The sequence below is a fragment of the Piliocolobus tephrosceles genome, chromosome 4, assembly GCF_002776525.5.
Source record: "Piliocolobus tephrosceles isolate RC106 chromosome 4, ASM277652v3, whole genome shotgun sequence".
In the NCBI taxonomy this organism is placed as follows: domain Eukaryota; kingdom Metazoa; phylum Chordata; class Mammalia; order Primates; family Cercopithecidae; genus Piliocolobus; species Piliocolobus tephrosceles.
In genome coordinates, this window is record NC_045437.1 from 144,743,387 (window position 1) to 144,769,872 (window position 26,486).

The 26,486-nt window shown below is 41.8% G+C and overlaps 1 protein-coding gene and 1 long non-coding RNA gene across 3 annotated transcripts in view; one reads left to right on the forward strand and one right to left on the reverse strand.

Annotated features, from left to right (window-relative positions):
• The window catches only part of SH3RF2 (SH3 domain containing ring finger 2), a 145,214-nt gene that overhangs the window by 115,899 nt on the left and 2,829 nt on the right, over positions 1-26,486 (reverse strand). The gene's annotated exons all lie outside the window — the stretch shown is intronic.
• LOC111552668 overlaps positions 12,342-26,486 on the forward strand; it is a 37,859-nt gene continuing 23,714 nt past the window's right edge. The window contains exon 1 of the long non-coding RNA XR_002734698.1: positions 12,342-12,441. This is a non-coding gene — a long non-coding RNA (uncharacterized LOC111552668). The remainder of the gene's footprint in view (positions 12,442-26,486) is intronic.

Genomic DNA, 26,486 nt, shown 5'->3' on the forward strand with positions numbered 1-26,486 from the left:
GACTCAAATGATCCACCCGCCTTGGCCTCCCAAAATGATGGGATTACAGGCATGAACCACCACACCCAGCCTTATAAAGTAATTATTTCGATTTGTTCCCTGAGTATTCCTCTTATTATCTCTTCCTTGCCACGCACAAAATTTGGATTGTTCTAAGGGACAAAGAGATCTTTCTCCTGTTTTCCCCCACAGCATTTGGTGCAGTGCTGGATAAAGAATGCGTATTTTAATTCTAGTGAACTAGAACCCCTGTCTTGACAGTTCTCTATAACAGAAAAGAAGTCAGTTTTTATTCAAATGATTCCCATTGGCCTGAAAATAATAAAAACGACAACAATAGCGAACATTTATTGAGTATTTACACCATGTCAAGCATTGTAACAAACTCATTGTATTCATTGTTTGTCTCCCTTTATTCTCACAACCCCAGGAAGTATGTGTTATTGATTTCACCTATATCAGTGAGGAAATTGAGTCTCCAAAATCTATCTCAAATTAGTCATTTCACTCTGTCTCTGCTACCACCATCATACCTCTTTGCCACGTTCTCCGGATAGGTTTTCCCATTTCCACTTTGTCCTCACCCAATCCTGCACACCGAGGCAGCCAGAATGATCTTTAGAAAATAGAAATTGATCAGACCGCTCCTGGTTTCATCTTCCTAGAGGTTTCCTGTTGTCCAGAGAACCTAATGGGTCCCTGCCTCCCTCACACCTCCCCCGTGTCTCCCTACCCCTTCTGCACAGGAGTGAGGTCATGGCTTCTAACAGCTCCACCTCCCTCCTCCTGCTTCTGCACAAGCTACTGTTCCCTTTGCCTCAAATACTCTTGCCCAACTCTTCGGCTGGCTCATTCACACTCATCCTTCACTCCCTTAGGGAGTAGCTTTTTCTGATAAAATGCCTTCATTTTAATGGAGTCTCGTTCCTCAAATAGGTCAGCGCTTTCAACCTTTTTTCTTCTTATCACCAACCACACTTTAAATATTTATTTGTGTGTTTTACTTCTTAACAACTCTCTGATGAGACTGCAGATTCTATGAGACTGAAGATTCTACATTTTCCTGCACTAGATACCCAATGGCCTAGTCATCTGGCTGGCTGGCATATGGTGGCTGGTATTAATAAATAAATATTTGTTGAAAGGATGAATGACGCTTCAAGTAGTGAGTGTAAACACCAATTACCTCAGTTCTTTTCCACTTTCAAAACCTTATAATGCCTACTCTAATACTCTCTGTGCAAAAGGCAGTGTTCGTTGAAATGAATATAACTGAACTTCAACTTTTTTTTTCCTCTTAGTTTAACAGGAAATTGCCCCACCCTAGTCCTAAACAATGATGGCTCTAGATGGCAAAAAATTGATGATGGCTCAGAACAGATTTAGGAGGATTTGTAACACAGCTTATCAATTACTCTGGGCCTAATAAAGCCCCAGATAACCAAGTGAACTCACAAGACTCTTCACTTAGTCACTACCTACAGAATCAGACATTGCGTGAGGGTAAACACCATTGATAAAACAGGCCATGCCATTTCTGGGAGAAAAAACAAAAAATTGCAGTGGGTAGGCCGGGCACGGTGGCTCGCATCTGTAATCCCAGTACTTTGGGAGGCTGAGGTGGGCGCATCATGAGGTCAGGAGATGGAGACCATCCTGGCTAACATGGTGAAACCCCATCTCTACTAAAAATACGAAAAATTAGCCAGGCATGGTGGTGGGCGCCTGTAGTTCCAGCAACTCAGGAGGCTGAGGCAGGAGAATGGCATGAACCTGTGAGGTGGAGGTTGCAGTGAGCCGAGATTTTGCCACTGCACTCCAGCCTGGGCGACAAGGCAAGACTCTGACTCAAAAAAAAACAAAACAAAAAACAAAAAAAACACATTGCAGTGGGTGACTGAAATACAGTTCTGGGTTGTTTTTTATTTTTATTTTTTTTGAGACAGAGTCTCGCTCTGTTACACAGGCTGGAGTGCAGTGGTGCAATCTCGGCTCATTGCAACCTCCGCCTCCTGGATTCAAGCAATTCTCTTGCCTCAGCCTCCCGAGTAACTGGGATTTTACGGGTGCATGCTGCCATGCCCGGCTAATTTCTTGTATTTTAGTAGAGACGGGCTTTCACTGTGTTGCGCAGGCTAGTCTTGAACTCCTGAGCTCAGGCAATCCACCTGCCTCGGCCTCCCAAAGTGCTGGGATCACAGGAGGCTGCTGCGCCTGGCCTACAGTTACTAGTTTTTGCTTTTTGAACAGCCTTGTCAGAAATAACAAAAGCCTACAAAATGAGTTTGCTACTTCATTTAATTAATTTCAGGACATATGAGAAAATGACTTTCTGCTGGAGCATGCTTTGTGAGCACCAAAGGGAGCCCTGTGGTGGATTGTTTAAGGATACACAGTCAAAATGGACACAGGGCAAATCTCTATAGCCTGCTCACCTCTCAGTTTTGCTGTAAATGTAACTTAATTATAACTGCAGTTTATGGACTTTCTGGTAGTATGGTGACGCAGCAATAAAAAAACCAAAACTGGCCGAGCGTGGTGGCTCATGCCCATAATTTGGGAGGCCAAGATGGGTGGGTCATCTGAGGTCAGGAGTTTAAGACCAGCCTGGTCGAGATGGCGAAACCCCGTCTCTACCAAAAATACAAAAATTAGCTGGGCGTGGTGGCGTGTGTCTGTGGTCCCAGCTACTTGGAAGCCTGAAGCAGGAGAATTGCTTGAACCCGGGAGGTGGAAGTTGCAGTGAGTTGACATGGCGCCACTGTACTCCAGCTTGGGCAATAAAGCAAGACTCTGTCAAAAAAGAAAAGAAAAGAAAAGAAAGAGAGAGAGAAAGAGAGAAAGAAGAAGGAAAGAAAGAGAGAGAGAGAAAGAAAAAAAGAAAGAAAGAAAGGAAGAAAGAAAGAAAAAGAAAGAAAGAGAGAGAGAGAGAAAGAAGGAAAGAAAGAGAAAGAAAAAAAGTGAAACTACTAAGGGAAACTCCAAGAAATCAAAGAGCTGAGGCTGAGGGACAGCGTTGCAGAAGGTTACCTGAGGCCATTTAATTCCAGTCTCTGTCTCTAAGGGACTTGGAAACCAGTTATAAATGATGATGGGAGGAATTTGGGTGTCTAATCAGTCTGACAGGACAGTAATTTTTTTTATTAAAACAAACTTTCTTGTGCAATAGTTTAAACGTACTGTGTTCTGTTTTCAATATGGTTTTGATATCTTCCCGTATAAAATTTTTCATCCCTCACTCAGCTAATCCTAATCCCTTCATTCTTTGGAACTCTTACTTATTGGGACAAGAGGAAGGTTTTGTTGTTGTTGTTGCTTAAATAAAATGAGATGGAGTCTCACTATATTGCCCAGGCTGATCTTGAACCCTGGGCCCAAGTGATCCTTTGGCCTTGGCCTCCTAGAGTCCTGGCTGGCCAAGAGGAAGGTTTATGTCAGAAACTACAACTAACTCTATAAATATGTAGTTATTAATCTATCCATCCATCTATCCATCCATCCATCCAGTATTTATTTTGTGCAAGCTATTAAAAAAAAGTGGAATAAGGCCGGGCACCATGGCTCATGCCTGTAATCCCAGCACTTTGGGAGGCCAAGGTGGGCAGATTATGAGGTCAGGAGATGGAGACCATCCTGGCTAACATGGTGAAACCCCGTCTCTACTAAAAATACAAAAAATTAGCCGGACATGGTGGCGGGCACTTGTAGTCCCAGCTACTCGGGAGGCTGAGGCGGGAGAATGGCGTGAACCCAGGAGGCGGACATTGCAGTGAGCCGAGATTGCACCACTGCACTCCAGCCTGGGCGACAGAGCGAGACTCCATCTCAAAAAACAAAACAAAACAAAAAAAACACAGTGGAATAATAGAGTGATTGCCCTTAAGGAACTCTGAATTCAGAAGGAGAAACAGATAAGAAATAGATGCCAATAAAGGGAGATAGGTGTTACAATGGAGGAGGTATGAACTCCTAAGGGGGTCTTGACTCAGACAGCTCCTTCACGTCTTCCTTCTCTTGCTCCCTTACTCTCTTTAAGTATTTTCAGAGCTTTTAATCTGGTGGAGGGGTGGGAGAGGAAGGATGGCCTAAGGCAAAACCATGAATATATAAGATGTAGAAGGGCAGGATGAGGTAGGTGCCAGGGAAGTCCTGCTACAGGAACTGAAGAGGGGAACAGAATCAGAGATCAACTGAGAAGATTTTCCAAAGAGGCAGCGTTTGAGCAGAACGCTAATAACTGTGGACGGGATTTTGAGAGATTGATTTGTTGAATAGTGAAGAGGTTGGATAAAAAGTCAAAGGGTTAAGAGAATTAATAAGGCATTGGGAAGTAGTTTGAATTTCGGTTTCTTTTTGGTTTTAACGCTCATGCATAAAATGTTTGTAATCCTAAAAATGTACTTAGGACTTAAATGTGTTCTTACTGAGATATTTGTCGCACAGGATCTCTTCCTTTTGTGAGCCATCTCTCCTTTACTCCCTAGTAATTTTGCTCAGGCCATGTGGTGCAGGAGGGCTGATTCTGCCCATACGTCTGGCTTCAGCGGTGGTCACATGACCGAGGTCCAATCAATCAGAGTATTCCTTATACCTTTTGTACAGCAATTGCTCTGAGATGCATGCAGAACCCCAGGTAAGCTAATTGGAGTCTCCTTGGCAAAGCTGTCATGAAAAACACCCATAAGATTAAGAGCTCAAAGAATGATGTAGGCTTTGGCTGTCAGTATATTGCTCCCGGAAAGAACTTGCCTGGGAAAGAAGACAGCAGTAGGTAGAGCTGAGAGATGATGAAAGATACAGAATCCAGATGACCGTGAGCCCGTGGATCCTGCTGGGTCTGAGGTCTACCCTCCAAATCCCCATGAAACTAACTCTCCTGCCTTTTTATTTCTTAAGCCAGTTCGAAGAGGAATTTTGCAAATTACAACTGAAAAGGTCTTCTACACAGAGCAGATAAACTGTATAGACACAAGGGAAATAATTTTCCTGGATAAGTTAGTCTGATCAATATTAATACAAATCCACACCTCAGGCTCACATCTGCCCTGATCAGCTTATCCTTCTTGCTGAATTGATGGCCTCTATTCACGAGTTCAGTTAAAATGATAAAACACCACTGTGGTTATAGCACATGGCCAGGTGGCTGCCCAGACTTCCGTTTTTCAGATCAATCCTTTTAACAACTATTCACCATGATTATGTCCTGTATTTTAGGCATTTGAGTCCTTTCATCCCAAAGAATCCTGAAATCATTTCCTATCTGTACCAAGAATCCTATGAGTGTTAGTCACTTTATTCATATCTGAAATATTATCTCTCTCCTCAGCTCTCTCCCTCCCCTTAGGCCAGAAAGAAGCACTGGTTCTCAGAGGAGAGAAATGTTAAAGAATGTACCTTCCTGAGAAGGAAGAAAATTCTAATTAGTCACCACATTCTCATTTCTATTACCAAATAAGGGAGACTGACATAAGTGACAACTAAAGATGACCCCTCAGAACTTTCCCCTACTACAAACTCTTTCAAATTGACATGAGGCAAAAAAAAAAAAAAAAAAAAAAAAAAAAGGAGGACACAGGAAGGCAGCAGCTCCTGAAAAATCCCACTGTCTTCAAGAACGTTATCAATTTGCTCTCTTCATTTTATCTCCATGGGCAACTTTGCAAGAGTCAAGGCTGGGTGGTGTTCACTGTAGGAGTATGTGTTAGCAAAACTTATTTCAGCATATGTATAAAAAATTTCCATCAGCTGCTTGCTGCTATCAGATATCACACTACCTGTGAAAGCTCTTTGAGGAATTGCATTTTAACTTCCTGCTCTGTTTTTCAATGAAACTGAGATTTCTATTTGCTAGCTGCCTTGCCTGTTGGGTTCTTTTTGATCCCACTTTTGACCCTGCTAATGTATCTTTAAGTGCCAATAGCAATTTTACATCCTGTTAATATTCTTCCTAGGTAAGAATCTCATTTTCTATCTCTGTAGACTTCCATGGGTAAAAATGCCAGGTTTCCATTTTTCAGAAATATTAAATCCTTTTCCACCCACCACAAAAAGAAATTAGACAGCCATAGGAGTTAAATACAAGTGAGGCAGGTCAGCCTACCCCTTTTAAACAAAAGTTCGGGGAAGAAATATTTCAGACACTAGGAAACCAGGGGGCATAGCACTTTAGTTCCATCTTAGTTTTGTCAGTATTAGATACAAAGGAGTCTTAGGACTTAGAATCAGGCCTTTTTGGGGAAGCTTCTGGATCATTTAAGTCCAAAATATGTTGATTAAGGACCAGGCATTGAACTAGATGATACTGAAAGAAACTTTCCTTCTTCTCTAGGCTGGTAGAGCTTCTTTTCTGGGCTGGTGGAGACTTTCCTTCTTTTCTGAGCTGGTGGAGTATGTAAGTCTGAGCTACGTGTTGCAATGTTTTTTTTTTGTTTGTTTTGTTTTTTGGTAGTAAATATTTGTGATTCTTTTGAATGTCCCACATCTGAATCCCTTTTCTGTGTTTGGGAACTTATCCAGCTTATAAGCTTAGGTAGGTGGCAGAACTTCCTTCAAAATTTAGAATTGGAACAGCTAGGCATGGTGGCACATGTCTATAGTCTCAGCTACTCAGGAGGATGAGGCAGGAGGTTTGATTCAGCCCAGGAGTTGGAGGCTGCAGCAAGTAATGATCACTACTGCACTTCAGCTTGGGTGACAGAATGAGACCCTGTCTCCAAAACAAAATTAAATAACTAAATACATACATAAATACTTACGTACCCAGAAAAGTTGAAAATGCCAGCTTTAATAGCATTGCTTTCAGCCAGGGATCCAGGTTTTGTCAATTAGATGTACCTGATTTGAATTTTGAATTGGGAGTTAATGACCCAAAGAGAGGACTAGGGAAGACTCCTCTCCACCTCCGTGTGATGCTGGTGGAGGCTAAAGCAGGTTGACCCCCAACTACAGAAATAGGAGGGGGACCAAGGCAGACCTGGAAGTCAGCACTTAGTCATTTGGGGCTTTGTTCCTGCAAGGTGGCCTCAAACCAGTCCTTCAGCCCTCCTAGAGGTTCTGTGAACAACCTAATATTCTTTTTATTATCCTGCCTCTGCTGATTTTTTTTTTTTTTTTTTCCTGTAGATTTTATTGTTTGCAACTAAGAAGCCTGGAGGATCTAAGTCATGGAGAGTGCCCTTTGTAAATGGAGAGAATGAGGTCAATTCATATAAAGAAGTGGAGTTAAGGCAGGGCGGGGTGATCTGCCAGAGCTATCTGGGTCCTTGTAGGCTCTTAGTCTGGCTCTCACTCTAAATTTTCCAGCCTGTGAGCTATCAAATACCCAGTTTTGTTTGAGCTAGTTTGAGGTGTTTCTGTCATTTGCAACTAAAAGAGTTCTGGCAAACACAGATGACAGTAAATTAATATTACGTATCAGGAGTCTCAGAAATGTTCATCCCTTTGACCTGGTAATCACTTTTCTATTCTTTGGAAATAATTAAAAATGTTAAAAAACAAAACCAAAATAATTGATCAGATTGGGCAAATGGTTGCATAAGAAGTGCCTTTAGATGACAATGTCCACAAAGCTGGAGGTACTTGCTGCCAATTCCATGGTCACCTTTTTCATCCCTTTCATGTTACCTTTTGGAGATGTTTTCGTTGCTGTCTCAGTTTTATTCTGTGTCTCTCTGGATAGCTTTTCCCTGCTTCTCTACCTGGAGTCTTTGGAAACCACTTTTTGAGGCTCAAAATTGCCATAAACTGTGAGACCATGTAAATGCTTCTTTGCTTTTCAGATCAAATTGCAGTTGAGTGCCAGAGGTCTGAAAGTGCCCTAAACAGGCCACATTGTAAAACATTACACATGATCTTGGATGTGTTCGTATTTCTAATGGAATTCTTTATGTTGCAGCCTGATTTGGAGGCTTCTGACCCAAGCCCAGCAAACTGATTACAATGACCCAGGCAAGAAGCAAGGCAGTTTGGTGAAATATGAAATGCATGGACCAAGAGTCAGGAAACCTGGAGTTTGGTCCTTGTGTGTGTTCCTTGCAAACTGGGTGACCTTGGAAAGTTCCATTTTTCTCGTTAGGCCTACGCTGCACATTTGTATAAGAAGACATTGGACCAGATGTGTTTTTATGGCCCTTTAAAGCTCTCAGCACCTATGTTTTATGATTCCTTATATGGTGGCATTTTAAAAGAAAACCCGTGATAAACTTGGTTTAGGAGTGCCTTTGATGTAATACCCAATCCAGATCAGGCTTCAAGCAGAGTCATGAGAAGAATTTGCTTGAATGCATTCCCCTGGGATGAAAACCTGTCCCTGAGTGCTTAGAGCTGAGTCCCCTGAACCAACTCCTAAGAATGTTGACCTGACTGCACCTCAATTCTGCTCCCAGCTAGAGCCATTCAGGGAGGTGGTCTGAGTTGACTATGCAACAACTAATGATTCAGCCTTACAGGGTTCCATCTAGTCTTGAGAACAACCATCTGAAGTAGGTGTTATAGTTTTACAGAGGAGGAAACTGAGGCTCCAAGAGTTCTAGTGACATTGAGCACGTGAAAGACCTGGATTCAAACACAGGTTTTGTTTTGTTGTGTTTTGTTTTGTTTTGTTTTTTTTTGAGACGGAGTTTTGCTCTTGTTGCCTAGGTTGGAGTGCAGTGGGATGATCTTGGCTCACTGAAACCTCCGCCTTCTGGATTCAAGCGATTCTCCTGCCTCAGCCTCCCAAGTAGCTGAGATTACAGGCATGCGCCACCACGCCTGGCTAATTTTTGTATTTTTAGTAGAGACGGGGTTTCACCATGTTGGCCAGGCTGGTCTCGAACTCCTGACCTAAAATGATCTGCTCGGCCTCTGAAAGTATTGGGATTACAGGCGTGAGCCACTGCGCCCAGTTGGTCTTTTGGTTTTAATGCCTGTGATGTTCCCCTGCCTGAAAACATCCTGCAGTTGAACATTGTTGAAGTGAACAGTGAGGTGCTCATTCAGAGAAGGTGACATCAGACAGACCCCCACCCCAAGTTTTTTTAATGTTATAGTATAGCACCTTCAGAGCACATCAGCTTTGCCCAAATCCAGATTTGTCTCTTGTTCTCTGTATGACTTTGAGCAGGTTAATCTTTCTGAGCCTCAGTATCCTTACCTGTAAAATGGAAATAGAGATAATAGTACCCACCTCACACAGGGGCTGCAATAGTTAAACAGAAGTGCTTAACGTACTGGGTTTTCAGTAAGGTTAGCGACAGATAAACGGTCCAATGTGCATGTTCAATTTGCAGCAAGTTCTACTGCAAATTCACTCTTCCACTTTCAATTTACCCTTAAATTCATCCACTTCTCTGCATTACGGCTACTATCTTAGTCCAGGCCACCCACACAGAAGACCAGAATTGGTCATTATTGTTTGTAGAAATTCATTTCCCACACAGGAGCCAAAGTAGGGTTTTTTTTTGTTTGCTTGTTTTTAGATATTAACAATATTTTGTAATTCAAGATCAATGCAATATCTGTTGAAAGTAACAACTTTGGTATTTAGGGAATACATTTAATAATATGATTGTTTCTAAAATTAGTTTGGTTTGGTATATCATGTTGCTCTGTAAAGGACTTTTATGAAACAGCTGTTATATAAAAGAATTGGCTGTCTCAAAGGAAAAGACAGCCAAAGCTTTCTTAATCAACTTAATTTCATTCGATTAACTCATACAACAAAACTTCTATCTTTGCTACCTGATAGTTATGAAGAGGAGACATGAGTTGCTACAGTTTATACCAATTCTAGCACAACCTTCTTCTCCAGTAAGATCTGGAGCAAGAATAAGCCAGTCTTTTGTTTGAGAGCGGATATACTGAAGCCATCTGAAGTAAGCTCTGTCACATTTCCTTGTCTTTAACTCCCAAATTACCTAGGTAACTTCTTTCTTTCTTCCCTCCTTCCCCCTTCACAATCCTTCTTTCTTTACAGAAGTAACCTCTAGATCTGTGGTCTTGATCCTTCCCTTTCTACAAACTTTTTATGGATTATTCCCATCACTTCTCTCCCTTTCATTTAACAGTAGTATACATCTATAATTTCTATATCTTGACTCCTTTGCTCCTTCCCCTCTACCTAGAAACATGCCTAGACACAAAAGCAAAAGATGGCCAGGTGCAGTGGCTAACAACTGTAATTCCAGCACTTTGGGAGGCTGAGGCGGGTGGATCACTTGAGGTCAGGAGTTTCAGACCAGCCTGGCCAACATGGTGAAATCCTGTCTCTACTAAAAATACAAAAATTAGCTGGGTGTGGTGGCACGCACCTGTAATCCCAGCTACTTGGAGGCCTGAGGCAGGAGAATTGCTTGAACCTGGGAGGTGGAAGTTGCAGCGAGCTGAGATTGGGCCACTGCACTCAGGCCTGGGTGACAGAGTCTCACTCTGTCTCAAAAATAAAAAATAAAAATAAAAATAAAAAAGCAAAAGAATGCTTTCTACCAATCCTGTTATATCTTGAACTGCCATTTAGTGACTCTTCTTCCAGCTTTCTCTATGACGTGTATACCTTTGCTACTCTGGATGTGGTTCGAGGACCGGCAGCAAAGGCATTACCTGAGAACTTATGAGAAATTCAGATTCCCAGATCTGCTGAATCAGAACGTACATTTTTACAGGGCCCTCAGCTAATTTATTAAAGTTTGGGAAGTTCTGGTCTATTCCGCGCATGCTTCCACTCTCCTTTATCTTAACTTATCCTTTTGGAATCTGGCCTCAATTTCCTCCCTATCATGTCTCCCGAACATAAACTTCATTCCAAGTTATAAAGTTTGAATGGCCTTTTTATCAGACTACAGCTTCGTTGATCTCCCCATATATAACTAAACTTACCCTGCTCTTCTTTCCAATTCTCTTCTTTCGGACTATATGATATGATCACACAAAGTGACATTTTATATGACATTGAATTATAGACATGTATGTCTATAATGACCATATATGCTATGTTCATCTGTGGTAGATAAACCATAGCTCTGCATGGTCAGGTACCTGAATCCTTAATGCCCTTCCAACAGGAGAAAGACAGGGAGAGAGGGAAAATTTTGCTCTACTTCTCTGACAAATTTTGGTACTGGAAGCTCATTTTATATTCTTCCCACCTTTCTAATACCCTGATCTTCCTTTTTCTCTTCAACTTTTATTTTAGGTTTCTGTCCATGTGCAGGTTTGTTACCTGAGTGTATTGTGGGATGCTGAGGTTTAGGGCACAAATGATCCTGTCACCCAGGTACTGAGCATTGTACCCAATAGATAGTTTTTCAATCCTTATCCCCCTCTTTTCCTTCCCCACCTGGTAGTCCCCAGTGTCTATGGCTGCCATCTTTATGACCATGAGTACCCAATGTTTAGCTCCCACTTACAGGTGAGAACATGCAGTATTTGGTTTTCTGTTTCTGGATTAGTTCACTTAGGACGATGACCTCCAGCTGCATCTGTGTTGCTGCAAAGGACATGATTTTGTTCCCCAATTGATATTTTGAACTGAAAATCAGGTCAGGTTATTCCCTGCTTTAATCTTTCTCATTACATCTAGTACCCAACCCCCTTCATTACTGATATAATTTGCATATTTGTCCCTGCCCACATCTCATGGTGAATCATAATCACCAGTACTGGAGGTGGGACCTAGTGGGAGGTGATTGGATCATGGGGGTGGATTTTTTATGAATTAGGTTTAGCACCATCCCCTTGGTGCTGTCCTCATGAGATCCAGTCATTTAAAAGTGTGTGGCACCTCCCCCCACCTCTGGTCATTTAAAAGTGTGTGGCAACTCCCAACCCTCTCCTCTCCTCTCCTCTTTCTCCCTCTCTCTCTTGCTCCTTGCTCCTGCTTTCACTATGTGACATGCCTGTTCCTACTTTGCCTTCTGCCATGATTGTAATCTTCCTGAGGTCCCCTCTCTGGCATGTTCTCACTTATAAGTGGGAGCTAAATGATGAGAACACATGGACACAAAGAAGGGAACAACAGACACTGGGGTCTACTTGAGGGTGGAGGATAGGAGGAGGGAGATGAGCAGAAAAAGTAACTATTGGGTACTAGGCTTAATTCCTGGGTGATGAAATAACCTGTACAACAAACCCCTGTGACACGTGTGTACCTGTATAACAAACCTTCACGTGTACCCCTGAACCTAAAATAAAAGTTAAAAAAGTAAATAAATTATCCAGCGTCAGGTATTTATAGCAATGCAAAAATGGCCTAACACAATTACCATGGCTTCTTGGTCCCTCTGCATCTTCCCATGCAGCTTATCTCATGCCACTCGCCTCAGTGCTTATCACCCCTCAGGCATGTGGGTTTTCTCTCAGTTTCCAGAACTCGGAACTTGCCAAGTCCTCTCTGCTCTCTGAGAACAGGGTCAGGATGTTCTCCCTCATTGGAACCCACTTCCCTGCCTTCCTCTCATCCTTCAGGTATCAGCATAAATGACTCCCTTAGAGAGGTCTTTTTTGACCACCCTAATCAAATATCTTTCCTTTTATCCTCCATTTCATACCCTTGTCTATATTTAGTTTATATAACAGACACATTGCAATTTGCAATTATTTTTATTATTTGTGTGTGTGTGTGTGTGTGTGTGTGTGTGAGGAAGAGAGAGAGAGAGAGACTGTGTTGGTGTTCTGCCTATATTTCTTCAGAGCCTTTACCATTTCTGTGCCATTCAGCTTCACTTCCAATAGCTGACACCTATGATTTTGTTGAATGCCTTCTATAGAGCTTCTAGAATGTACTTTGCCTTTGGGGGCAGCTCTTAACCAATGACTGACAGGTATGAGGGTATGAATACCCCAGATCTCTCATCTCTTGGCCAGCATAGTTGTAAGGTCTGGGTTTTATACTGTTCCCAGAGTTTTCTCAAAAGATTAAGCTTTATTGCCCACTGCGGTAGCTGGCCTCATAACACAGTTTTCTTGGTCACCCTCTCTTCCCTACATGATGCCACCACTCCCCTGCCAATGTCCTTACACCTCCCAAATAATCTATAAGTATTAAATCCTCATCTCAGGGTCGGCTTCTGAGGGGAACCCAGCTAAGATCATAAACTTTTTGTTCTTTTTACTTATCCCAATAAAATATATATAACATGTCTGTCTTGTTCATGGTTATATCCTAGAGCTTAGTTTAGTAGCTGACACATAGTGAGCACTCAATGTACATTTGTATAGTGAGTGAATATTAGTGGTTATTATTATTGAAATGTAGAATTTCTTCCTTTCACTGAGTTGTGTTATACTGGTAGTTTACCATGCCCCACAGAATGTGAGATGTGCACTGCAGAACTTAGAGGAAGAAAAGTTGTTTTTTTCTATAGTGCTCTTAAAAGTAGCACTATTATTAGGATACTGTTTTAGCAAGGTTTGTTATGGCTAGAGGCTCTTTATGAGAAGGAATCCCAAGGAAGATTCTCTAGGATTGTGGCAATTCTTCCTGGTATGACCTGAAATCCCAGCATGTGGATACTTCAGAGATGTTTTAGGCAACAAAACCCCATTATGCTTATTTGCAGGTGGTTTAAAAAGAGAGCAACTGAACCCTGGACCAGGGACCTTCAGTGGAATAAGATGGACACTTATGCAGAGAGAGTGGCAATAATAATGTTAAATAATAACAAAAATAATTAACATGTACTAAGTGCATTTATGGGCCAGTCCTCAAGTGTATTTGTTAATCTCAGAACCAATGTAGGCAGTAGGTTACACAGTACTCCCATTCTTGATTAAGAGATTGGGGCTCAGGGAGGTTGACTTATCCAAAGTCATACAGCTATCAAAAGGTAGAACTGAGATTTGAAATTAGCTATTATAACTTCAGAGCCTCTGTTCTTAACTCATCCTCTATCTTGTCCCCAGGGTTAGGAATACTTAAAACCAGGAGAACTAAGTGAAGTAGTCCAGCCTGGAGAAAATATGATTGAAAATAAGGTGTTAAAATAAGATGCAACCCTCCTGAGTTGCCTTCAAAGAGCGGCAGATGCCCGAGGAAGACTGGGCAGATGTGTTTCATGTGACTTAATTTCAGGGAGACTTTTCTAATATTGCTTTTCAGAGGTGGAGGAAATAGTATGTGCTCAGACACAGAAAACTTCCCCGAACTGGAGATTCAAATGGACTGGGTGTGTGGGCCTCTCAATAGGAAGTCAGTGAGAGGACTGAAGCATAGGAGGGGTGGCTTGGAGGACCTTCAGGATGTCTTGCAGATGTGAGATTTTAGAATGCAAAGGAATTAGAAGACTCGCTCGGTCCCTACCTATGTGGCTGGTACTACGCAGTTTTGGAGAACCAAGATTTAAACTGGTAACATGACTTGGGAGAAATTTACTAATGCCATGTTAATAAACAAAAAAGATATGTGCTATGCATACTCTTTGCGTGAGGGAAGCAGAGCTACTGTGCTGCAAGATGAGCCAGCAGAAGTTACAGTCAAGAATGTGGGCTTAGAGTCAGTCTACATGGGTAGCTTGCCCAGAGTACTCCTGAGCCTCTTATCTGTAAACAAGTGTTGCTTTGTGGATTAAATAAGCTTTTGCGGGTAAAGGATTTAGCACAGGCTCTTGAAGATGGTAAGTGTTCAAAAATGTTAGCTATCTTTCTGAAAACTTTCAAATTTGTATTTTTTACTTAAAAACATAAATGCAAATATTTCTATATCTTCTGCATACTCTATAAAACATGAAAAGAGAAAGTTTTAAATTTGGGTTGCTGGAATATTGAGACTCAGAGAACTTGAAACTTTTTCCGTAACCGCAGTAAGGCTAAGATTTATTAAGCACTCAGATACATTTCATGTCACGTGGTTGGTTTTCAGCTAAGACAGGATTGGAAGTTGAGTTTCCTGAATTTCAGGCTCTATTTTTCCTCACCTACAATGGACCATTTTGCTTGTGCACATAATGGGTTTCTGTTAGAATGAAATATATTTTGTCCTGAATCTGTTTACATTTCAGGAAAAGCAGACCAGTTCTGGACCAGAGCTTGTCATATTCGAGATAAAATCTCTCTCCCAAATATTCCTCCCTCGCACATTTGATTTCTGATTGGCTTCCCTCCCTTTTCTCCTCCTTCTTTTCTGGTTTTTATTTCTACTGTCCAGATCGCATGTATACCTTTTCTGCCTTTTTTTTCTTCTCTAGCTCCCTCTTTTCTCTCACTGAATTTCCCCTTCTCCTGTTTCCCTCTCTATGTACCGACACTGATTTTTACTACTTACGTTCTTAAATTTCTGACCAAGAAGTACCCAGTGAAGACACAGCATATAATTAACATGGAGTTAGATTGGCTGTGGATTAAATCATGCTCCAGAAGCTTAGCAACAACATTAGAATGGTAACGTTGGTGCCAAAGGATTCAACCAGCAATGGCAGCTAGCGCAGGGCTCTATGAGGTTGCAAAAGGGAACACCACACCAGTCTTGGTCACCTTGGTTAGAACCCAGCCCTTGGATTCAGGCAGACCTGGTTCAAGTTGTGACTCTGCACTTCCTAAGCGTTTCCTCATCTGTAAAGTGGGAAAATACCACAGACCTCCAAGGACAGTTGAGAGGATTAAAGAAGACATGTTTCTTTGGCTCAGTTCCTGCTACATGGTGTGAGCTACATGATGGTAGTAGTTATTAAGGTGATGATTGGCAACTATATCCACCTCTTCTTTGACTCCTTTCTTTCCTGCTCCCTCCCTCCATGCCCAATCAGTGAGAACAATCACTCCACTTGGTTGCACTCGCTTAATTCTCCAGGCTTTGGGATAGCAACTGGAATGGCAAGGTAGGAATCCCAGGAATATCTCAGCTACAAAACTTTACGTTGTGAAAAAAATCCTAGTGTTTGAAAAGCTGCAGAAAACAAGAACAAAACAATAAAAAGAAATATGTTTAACTGCAAATTACTATTTTTCTTTCTAATACAAAGAGAAGTAAAAGAGGGAGATAGTAAATGTTTCTTTTTCCCCTGTTAAAATGCAGCCTCCTGCATCCTGGATCCTTTTTAATCACCTCTCAATAGGAAGAGAACACTGCTGTCTTCTTCTGTTGTTCTCTCCCTCTATTTCTCCTTCCCTTATGCATCAAGCCAATCTACTTGGCTTTCTCTCATCTGTGGGAATTCACGACTCTGAGGAGAAATTTGGAATCCAGAAGATGACCTCTCCTGCTTCTCCAGAGAGTTGGGAAGGGAAGTTTTCTCTTCTGCCCCTCCATTTCTCGGCCATTCCTGTTTATTAAGCAAAAGTTCCAGATAAGATTTACTGCCACTCTGCCTTTCTCGTATCCAGGCAGCTCGTTAATATCACAGACGAACACCTTTCCTGAACACAGCCCTGCAGAGTTCTATTCCTGCTCTGTGCCCCGTGATTCTGCTGTATCGCCTTGGCAACCAATTAAAATACTTTAATGTGTACAGCGATATCATTCTTAATTCTGCAAAAACCAGGGCAACCTGCTCAGAAGGCTTTGACATGCCAGTCAGTTGGTGTTCTCCTTGGTATCCGGCTGCATTCTGGTTTGACTTCTTTTTTCACCTCCCAATTACCTCTGAATCCCCTGCAAGCACCTACGTGTCATTCCTAACACACCTGGCCTCAAGTCAAGCAACACCCTCATCAACAAGGCAGGGGCTGGAAGAGATCCTGGGGACAAAATGGCTGATATGTCTCCTTTCGTTTAGCCTCAAGGGAAGATACCAGGAGCTCAGCCATGAGGCTGGCTAATCTAACTGCAGTTTCTTGCAATATGGCAAACATTGTGCATTCAGTAATTAAGTATTTAGTAAATGCTGATTGCATTTCAGGCCCTGTGTTAGGTACAAAAGAGGACAAGACACCTCCTTACCCATAGAGCTTAGAGTCTAGTAGAAAAGAGACGTGAACAGACAGCATTGTACTGTCTGATACGTGCTGTGGAGGCTGGATGGTAGTACTGGAGGCCTGAGGAGGAACCTAAGACCAACCTGGGTTTGGGACACAGGGCTGACTTCTGGAGGAACAGAGGCTACACTGGTACCTGAGGATGGGTTGCCGTCAGCCACATGGCGAGTTTCCCAAGTAGCTGGACAGTTTCATTCCTACCTTCTCTAACACTGGCAGTTTGTCTGATGCTCTCAGCTTGGTGGTCTGCTTCAGATACCCTGGCATTATTTGCCTTGTTTCTCCTGCTTCCAGGCTAATGTTTTCCTAATAGCCTTTCAGGAAAGGGTGACAGTGAATGATCCACGTTCTCTCACATCTACTCTTGGTCCCTCTATGCTGTGCATGCAAGTGCTACCTGAGAGGCACATTTTCCAAAGCCAGTGGTGTTGGGGCCATGAGGCCAGGACTCACCACCCAACTTACGAGCCCGCAATGCATTCTGAGGTTTGCAATTCTCAGTGTCATGGGTTTCTGTTGATGCCTATTTTTTAAAAGTACAACCTCAAAATCTTCCCTAAACATTCCCACAACTAGAGGGATGATAAAATTTGATGTGTAATCATATTTTCCTATTTTGTTTTATTAATATTTACACTTACAGAACACAAACCTCTTGTATAAAGTGGAGATACCAGTAGCACCATTCCCAGTGGGTTGTGTGTAGAGTTAAATGAGATTCTGTAGGTAGAGCCCAGTGAATGACACATAGTAAGTCCTCCACACATATACTCCGTTTGTAGAGTTGACCAGTTCTTCATCTGTGCTTGTGTAACACATGTGAACACCTTTATTTTAAGATTAACTGCATCATGCATAATAAGTAGGATGCAGTTAATAACTCTTAAAACAAACTTTAAAATAAAGTTTAAGTGGTATGTGGTTTACATAAAAGATCACACGTTATTTGAGCACATGGATCCTGTCTCTCTCACTTTTGGAGCCCAAGCAAAGGGATTTTACCCATCAAAGGCATCTTATATGTGTCTGTTGAACAAGTGAGACCTGGGAAATATTAATAATAACAATATCTGACGTTGATTGCCGCTGAGCTTACTATGAGTCAGGTCCGGTGCTACGAGCTTTATAAGAATTATCTTGATATATCCTCCAAGTGATGCCATGATTTTTATTATCCCCATGTCTATAGCACAGGGAAACAGCAGTCCACCTGTGGTAGGCATGACAGCATGTGAAAAGAGAAACCTACCTGTAGGAGTACAAGCAGAGAGTTAACCATACTGGGAGCTTATTTGGTGCCAAGCCCTGTGCTAAGCACTTTGTAGGCATCATCTCATTAAATCCTCCCAATAACCATATGAGGTGAGCCTTACTATTTCTATTTCATAGTGACAACGTTCAGAGTCACTAAGTAACTTGCCCAGAAGCACACAGCCATTACTTATGAGAAGCGTTACCTTGTAAACATTAAGTAAACATTATCTTGTTTACTTGTATCATCAGATGTCTAAAGTCAGAAGCAGCAGAAAATTGGAATACATATTTTAAAAATAATACTAAAATACCTATTCCTATTATTCAGAAATAATTTTAAATATATCATATTTTTACTTAATTTTATCAGTTTTTTCAACAATTATATTTTTTATTGTGGTAAAATACACATAGCATAAAATCTACCATGTTAGCCTTTGCTGAGTGTTCAGTTCAGCAGCATTAAGCACCTTGATCTTGTTATGCAAGCATCACCACTATCCATCTCCAGAACTTTGTCATCACCCCATACTGAAACTTCCCATTATATATATATACACACACACACACACACACTATATACACACACACCCACACCCACACATACATACCAGAGGCCGGGGAGAGGAGACAATGGGAAGTTATTGTTCAATGGATACAGAGTTTCAGCATGGGGTGATGACAAAGTTCTGGAGATGGATAGTGGTGATGCTTGCATAACAAGATCAATGTACTTAATGCTGCTGAACTGAACACTCAGCAAAGGCTAACATGGTAGATTTTATGCTATGTGTATTTTACCACAGTAAAAAATATAATTGTTGAAACAACTGATAAAATGAGGGCTTTGGCAGCACGAGTACAGTGGCCATGTTTCTACTGGAAACACGGTCTTCCCTTCATATTGGAGGCCAGGTCAGTTCAACTCATAAGCTCAGTGGCAAATTCTTTCAGAGCCTCTTCCTTTCTGTCACTGGTATCCCTATTACTAAGTGTCAATTAAGATGAAACGTTTCTCTCAAGATCAAAGAGCATATGAAATTTGTGGTGTATGATGGAAGAGTTTAGGCATATGCAGAGTGGCATTGCTATCTTCTTAGGGTTAGCGACTCATGAGCTAAGAGATCTTGAAGCTGGCCCACTATATTTTCCTGAGAATGATGTTCATCACCCAAAAAGGTATTCAGTAAGGTGATTCACAGCAAGGATGTTTCAGCCACCACATGACTGTACGCCTGATAAAGTGTGCCACTTGTTTCTCAAATAGCTCTGTAATGGCTCAATTCATAAAGGGTTCATTTCTGCATAATGAGGAGTTATTTCATGATCCCATGAGGTCTACTACAGGCATGATTGTGTTTATTTATTTACTCTTTCATTAAAAAAAAATTTCCTAATATGGGTGAAGCTGTGAGCTGGGTGCTCTGAGCACAGTATTCAGAGATAAGATGAGTTGCCTGTTCTGTTCGTGCTTGGAAAAAAGATTGAAGAAATGACAGAGATCTGAGATGTACTCAGCTACTATTTGAGTCCTGGAGTCTGAGCTCATGAGTGTCCCTGGTGTGAGCTTTCAAGACAGCCTGGTACACAGCAGGCACTTAGGAACAGTTTGTCGAATGCTCTGGCTTCTGAGCTGGGTATCTGGAGCAGTGTGACCCTGGGAATTGGCACAGGCCCCAGTTGCAGGAAGCAGCTCATGGTGAACAGAATTAACTTTCCCCGCCCATGTTATATCACTTGCATTGGATGTTCTTGCTGGTGTTCACGTGTGCTAGGGGTTTCAGGTAACCTGACATTTCAATGGAAAAGAATGGCCTTGTCTGCCGGGAACATGGAGACTGCTCTTCAGTTACTCAGTAAGCTCGATCACCTGCTTGGAGTAGAGGTAACTTCTTGTTTGGCTGCACTGAATCCAGGAAGTTGCTGTAGATACAGCTGATAGTCCTCATGATGGCAGGCAACGAGTCTGGCGTGAGGGCTGCTGGGGAGACTTTATTACAGAGAACGCTGACATGCATCTTCCTGGTGGTATCTAGTCACCCTGATAGGAAGGCAAGTATCTAGTCATTCTGCCTCTCCTCTATCTGTTTCCTTCCCTTCTCCTTCAGCTTCCATTCTCATTCAAGATATCCCTGCCCTATCCGGCCTTTTCTAGGTCCACATGCCCAGAATGGACCCTGCCTTTTCTTCCCTTGACCATACACTTCTTGACTTTTAAAATATCTTTTTGTTTTTCTAGGAAGTTTCTTTTTATCAATCAAGCTTCATTTTGTTCAGACTGAATTGCCTCACCACCTGATATTTTCATAAACCATCATTTCTTGAGTCTAAGAATTCTTGGTCTTAATCAAGTTTATTGGGTTATAATTTATATGCAAAAATGTACCCAGTTTAAGTGTCTACTTTGATGTTTTGGTAAAACTATATACCATTGCATACAACATTTTCATTATCCAAAAAATCACTATGGTTCATGGTTTTGTCTTTTCTACAATTTTATATAAGTGGAATAAGACAATATGTACTCTTTGGTAAGACACTTCTTTTTTCACATGTTAACGTTTCTAAAATTGGATGCATCCTACGGTGAGCATGGAACATAGTAGTGTTTCTCTTTCCCTCTAAGAACTATAACTAAATAGACAATATGTCTTATAATGAATACCTTAAAATCAATATCAATATCCCTAATTTATATATATATAGATGTCAATATGTATATGTATGTTTGTATACATGTGTACTGACTGGTTGGTTTACCAACTAGTCTTGATTGGTTTTTGCACTGAGGAGGTGAGAATCCTTGCTTTGTTGTGTACGTTACCATAGTGCCTATAGCTGAAAACTGGTAGGAACTAAAATACCGCAGAGGGTGGCAATAGTGACTTTCCAACAGTTTCCTAAAAATATCTTTTGCGTTATGACTGAGCATGTGAAGTCTGAGACAGCCTTTCTCAAATTTTGTTCCATGGACAATTAATATTACTAAGAGGCTAATAGAATAAAAGGGAGAAGAAAGGGGGTGTCAATGCCATAGAAATTTGGGAAGTGCTTCTTATTAAGATCCCACTTAGAAATTCACAATTCATTAGCATGCTAAAACTTGCAAAAAGTTTTGCAGCAAAGGGAAAATGTTTAGTTTTACTTTAATCTCAGGTTTGTTTGACACTGGCACTTTGTGGCACACCCATTACCAGAATTCACCATGTGAAAGGCTGGTCTAAAGTACAAGCATGAATAAACAGAAGGAGAAAGAAAGGGAGAGCCAAGTGTGGTGTGTGCCTGTAGCTGCAGCTACTCAGGAAGCTGAGGTAGGAGGATTGCTTGAGCCCAGGAGTTCGAGGCCACAGCAAGCTATGATTGGGCCACTGCGCTGCACTGCACTGTGACAAAGTGAGGCCCTATCTCTAAAGCATATTTTTTTTTAAAGGGAAAAGAAATTGAGTAAAGTTGTCCAGGTTGAGTATCCCTTGGGACCAGAGGAGTTTCAGATTTCAGATTTTTTTTGGATTTTGGAATATTTGCAGAATACATATTAGTTAAGCATCTCAAATTGAAAAATCTAAACTCTGAAATTCAAAATACTTTCGATGAACACTTCCTTTGAGCCTCACATCAGTGCTCAAAAAGTGTTGGATTTTGGAGCATTTTGGATGTCAGATTTTCAAAGTATGCACAACCTATAGTTGAGCTGGTCCCAGCTAAGCCCAAAGTAATGTAATGGTGCCTGCATTGGGCCAGATGAGGATGCTCCTCAAGAGTCAAGGGCTAAATAGGCACTTTTCTTCTCTCCTAAGTCTTTTTATGGTATGAAGGGACAGGTGAGAAGGCAACTTTTCCTAAGAGAAAATGAAACAACACAAAAATATATATTGGCCAATCCCTTAGGTAACATGTCCCTAATGCACATGGCAGATAATTGAGGTTGAGTAAGAAAAACCTTATGCCCCACCCATTGCCTCAGAGCTTAGGCTATCCTGTGGGGAATGAGCTGTTTGTTGTGTTTGTCCACTGCTTGGCCAGACACCTTTAACTGATAAAACAAAAACAAAAACAAAGAACTGACGTAGGTAATGGAACGAGTGTCTACGACAGGGAGGAGCCCACTGCAGAGATTACCCTGATCACTTAAATGATAGTGAAGTTTTTCTCAGAAATAGCGTTGATCCAATACACATAGAAATGAAAGGAAATCAGAGTGGGTCAGGTGAAAATCAGGCAGAGCCTAAAAGAAATGTGCAAGAGCTTACTTTCCTTTCCTAAAATATTGTCATACAGTAAAATAGACTTTTTTCTCTTGGCATTTATTTCTATGAATTTTAACACATACACAGTTTCATTTAATTACTACCACAATCAGGATATGTAACAGTTCTATCACCTCATTCTGCCCCTTTTTGGTCACATCCTCCCCCAATCCACAACCCCTGGCAACCACTGATCTATTTCTCATCACTACAGTTTTGTCTTTTTGAGAACTCCCTTTCCTTTTGCAATAACCTTTGGTTCCTTTTTTTTTTTAATGGGGATCCCTGGATGTTCCTTTGTGTGTGCAAAGAACTCCAGTGCCAGCCAACTTTCTCTTCTATTGTTACTCTTTTGTTATTTACTGTTGCTAACGTTTATTAGCTTCTGTTATATGCCAGGCACTTGTGCTAAGCTCTTTATATATATTATCTCATTTTAATCTCACAATAGCTGTATGATATATGTAAGCCTTTATTATTTCCATTATACAAATCTAGAAACTGAGGATCAGAGAGGTTAAGTGACTTGCCTAAGGCCTCACAGCTAACAAACAGTTGAATCCCGGCACAAATACAGCCCACTTCACCATAAATCCTTAAACACTACAGTAAGCAATAAAAGGGAGGAGACTAACTAGAAAAGAGGTGCACTGAGAGAGATTGGAGGCAGTGCCAATGTGGGGCCATGTGGTTATTAAAAATGTTTGTAAATGTGTGTGAAGCTGGAGAACCATCTGGGTCTCTTGACTTCTCAACCTCAGCCCCTACCTTTATGTCTTCCTCCACCTGCTACATATGGTGCTTGCTGTCCCAGATGGCACCTATCTGCTGTTTTCAGGGGCCTGGGATGATTTTAATCCCCTTGCAAATTTAGCAAAAACCCCACTGTCTATGTCACAGCTCTGTTACAGGACACAACCTCTGAGACCCAGGAAAGGGGCTGGCCCACCTTCTGGTTTCTACCCAACCTCAATTCCCTGATGTGCTTTCTGACCTCATTTTTTTTTTCCCCATCAGTTGCTTGCAACAGCAGCTGAAAAGTTTCTAGGACAAAACCACCTGGTCTGTGTACTGGAGGTGGCAGGTGTGTTCTTGCTGATAAGGGGCAAGTAGGACAGAAATGCGTGTGATTCGCATGATACTAGCAATGTAGGGAGAAAATCCACCCCTGCAGAACCCATGGCAACATTTGTGTTGGGGAATAGAGTGAGAAGCAGGAAAAAGCGAAAGATAGAAAAGTGAATGAAGAATTGATGACGCTGAGGAAGTAGACCAGGTTCCTGCCCTGTGTATGGTTTTCCTTTGAATGTGCTGTTTGGGGAAAGTGAAGTTGATTAGGGAGTTTTCTTCTAGAATGGATCATAGCGCCTTAAGGGTTCTGGAAGTGAGCTGTGAAGCCAGCACATGCTGGGAAGAATCACACATCTGAATCATGGCCACGGATCATGAGGAGACAAACAAAACAATGCAAAAATCAGGGTACCAAGCACCGTCTTTGGATAGCACTTGCTTAACAAGGGGCTGGAAGGGTGTGTGTAATTTAGAGTAGAAAGTATTGAGTTACTTCAATAACAACCACAGCTAGCATTTACTGAGCACTTAATATGAGCTGTCTCTGTGCTCAGAGCTAAGTGACATGAATCATCTCACTTAATTCTCAAAACAACCCTCTGAGGTAGATACTACCATTATCTCCAATTTACAGATGGGGAATTGGAGGACCTGAGGTTTAAGTGATTCGCCCAAAGTGCACTACTGTTGAGGGGCAGAGTCAGGATTTGAATTTGGGTATTTCTCAAACCCAAGTCCATAGATTCTTAAATTCTCTTCTTTACCACCTATCCTAAAAGAGAAATATTACTAAAGTGTGACAGAATGAGGAGGAAGAGAGACCAGCTATTCAGGATCCTACAATCCTTTTGAAGGCTTGCCAAGTTTCTTTGCTTTGACCACATTAGGGAAGGAATAAGAAGAACCAGTGGGATCTGCACCACCCGGGCCTCTTCCTGGAGGAGTTGGTGATCTTGCCTATTGGTTTGAAATAATTGCACACTGTAGAAATCTACAGCTGTTTCTCAAGTTTTCTTTTTACACAATCATCTAGGGAGGGTTTTAGACATGTCGGCACAATAGGCAATATTTTTTTCTCTCTATTGGGCTGGCACCATCAGGTGTGACTATTGGTTCCACCCTAGAACACTGGTTGGCACAGGATGCATCAGGCCTCTTTGAGCCAACAAAAAGAGCTTGATGAGCTTGTTTTTTAGATGAGCCTAGGTGAGCAGAACAGACTTTGGGCTTCAAAAGCTCATGGACAGGAAGTTAAATGAACTCTTTCAGGGTGCCACGTTATCGGCAAGCCCTTTGAAAGAGGTGTTTTACAAAATGGTGCCCTGTGACAACAGGTGATTTATGCTTTCTGAGGGGAGTACTTTATACTTAGTATTATCCTGGCCTGAACTCATCATAGAATCAAGTTCAATAATAATAATACCTATTACACTCTCCTGCAAGGGCTGTAACTCCTACATTTTGTAGCATGCCTCATGCGTGGCAGGACACAATAAACAGTCAATCATAATGTTCCATGTGATAATGATCTCCCAAATGTCTTTCATCTAAGGCTCTCAAAGTGTTTTGGAGATACTAATTAGTTAAGCCTCACAGTGGCTGTCTGTTTTCCTAAAAGACGTCTTCCCATTTTACAGAATTTTAAATTGAGACCCAGCAGACATAAGTGGCTTGCCCAAAATCATATAGCATGTCTAAATGAATCTTAATGATGATGTTTTGCATTTACACAGCAGATGTTTTCTAAGGCAGTAAGAGTACGTTGCAAAGATAATTTTCACACTATCCTGGAAGAAGGTGGGTAGCAAGTAGCTTTTGACTACATTGGCTGAACTGTGGCAGAGAGGGCAAGGAACTCGGGAGGATTTGACCAAGGATGCAATTCCATTCCTCTGACTCTCTGAGCAGACGGTGGCATCCAGATAACCCTCAGTTCTCTGAACTGTGGGATGCATGGTTACTTTCACAGTTGCAAAAAGATAGGTAATATTTTTGGGAGCAGAGACACGTTGCAAAACAACAGCCATATTGACATCCAGAAATGGGTTTGTTCATATCCCCATTGAGGAAGGCAAAAAGGATGAGAGGAGTCACTTCAAGACAGGATAGTTAGGAAATAAAGGAATTGGGAGATGGGGGTGCCAGCTCTGCTCTCTTGCAGAGCATCTTTCTAGCCCAGGTCCTGCCTGAACACAGGAGCCCTTGAGTTTCAGCCTCACTACAGGACTTGGTCCAGAGCACCTTGGAGGGTGGGCACAGACCATAGTCTGATGTTATAAGTCCCTGCAAAAGAATTCCAGAGAGACCCAGTATCTTAATGGCTGTCTCTCATGTACGACCAGCTCTCACCTCAATTCCCTGTTCCAGAAGGGCCCTGGGAATCCTCTATAGTTCAAAAACTTGGGAGCTGTGGTTGCATTCATCGCTACCTTTCCTTTGCAACACAGCCACATTGAGAAAGATGAAAACCACAACAAAAACAGTCCAAGCTGATAAGGGAACTGCCTGCTCCCAGCGTGACACCGTTTCCTGAGTGAGTGATGATACTCTGCTGAAGGCAGGTCAGACTTCTGCAAGGTGGGGAAGGGAAGAGGTTGCTAGGTCTTCGGAATTCAAGGGGGATTTGCTGACCCAGAGATAGAGCTCCTTTCTCTACAAACGAGGCATGTTTGAGAACAATTTGCTTCCCCACCCCTACTCTGCCATTTCCAGACCTGTGGATTCTGATTGGTGACTAGACCAGGGGTAGTGGAGGGACTTAAAAAGAAAAAGTCCTTTTCTGGAATGTGTTCACATACAAGCACAAGGGCAATAAAAAGTCTACAGTGAAGAAATCAAGAATCTACAGTGAAAAAATGTCCCGCTTCTTCCCACCCTCATTTTGAATGTTTACACATGCCCCATGGGTGGTTTAAAGATGCAGTGAACCCAGGAAGGGGTAGCCCTTAGAAGGAAAATTTTGGAAAGTTGTTCCAAATGCATATCACAAGCCACTCCTCACTCCTGAGTAAGGAAGCAGTCCTGCAAGAT